The sequence below is a fragment of the Trachymyrmex cornetzi genome, unplaced genomic scaffold (genome assembly GCF_001594075.2).
Source record: "Trachymyrmex cornetzi isolate Tcor2-1 unplaced genomic scaffold, Tcor1.1 scaffold303, whole genome shotgun sequence".
Taxonomy (NCBI): Eukaryota; Metazoa; Arthropoda; class Insecta; order Hymenoptera; family Formicidae; genus Trachymyrmex; species Trachymyrmex cornetzi.
This window is the reverse complement of record NW_017297725.1, coordinates 170,139-170,813: the sequence shown is the minus strand read 5'-3', so window position 1 is coordinate 170,813 and position 675 is coordinate 170,139.

Here is a 675-nt window from a genome sequence, read left to right as displayed (position 1 = left end):
CGCGGGGTCAGTATCCGCAGGGCGCGGTCCCTCCGGCCGCAGCCGCCATCGCGCGTGGGCCGTCGCCGCCCTCAAGCGCGGTCCGCCGCCGGTCTCTACCGCGGTCTCTACCGCCGCCTCCGGACGCGGTCCCCACTGTGCGCTATACTTACCATTTATACTTACCGTCTCTTTTCCTATTATGCATAATCTTCCCCGTTGCGTTTATTCTATGCAATTTCTTGTCATGAATAGCTGTTCACTCAAAATTATTCTACGATTTGGGTTTCGCAATTAATAAATTTAATAGCGCGAATCGAACTTTTAGTAAGAGACGATACCGTAGAGCGCGATGGCGCACTCGCGCGTAATGTGATACCGTAGAGATAAGGAATGGAAGGAAGGAACAATTAATTGCAAACTTTGGGATATACAATTTATATGCGTTTATTCTTCATGTAAGGCATTATATGTATACAATATTATCTACAGCGTACACTATCAATTCACATTCAATATATGAATTTTTATCGTAAATCTTACGCAAGATGCTTATCGCATCACACTTGTTATTTATACATTTTTGGCGTAAATAAGTCACGAAATATTTAAACTTTTCGCTCACACTGTTTGTATATTGGCATAATTCACAATATACGTCTTCTCAGGGAATGGAAGTAACTCGTTACTTATAAC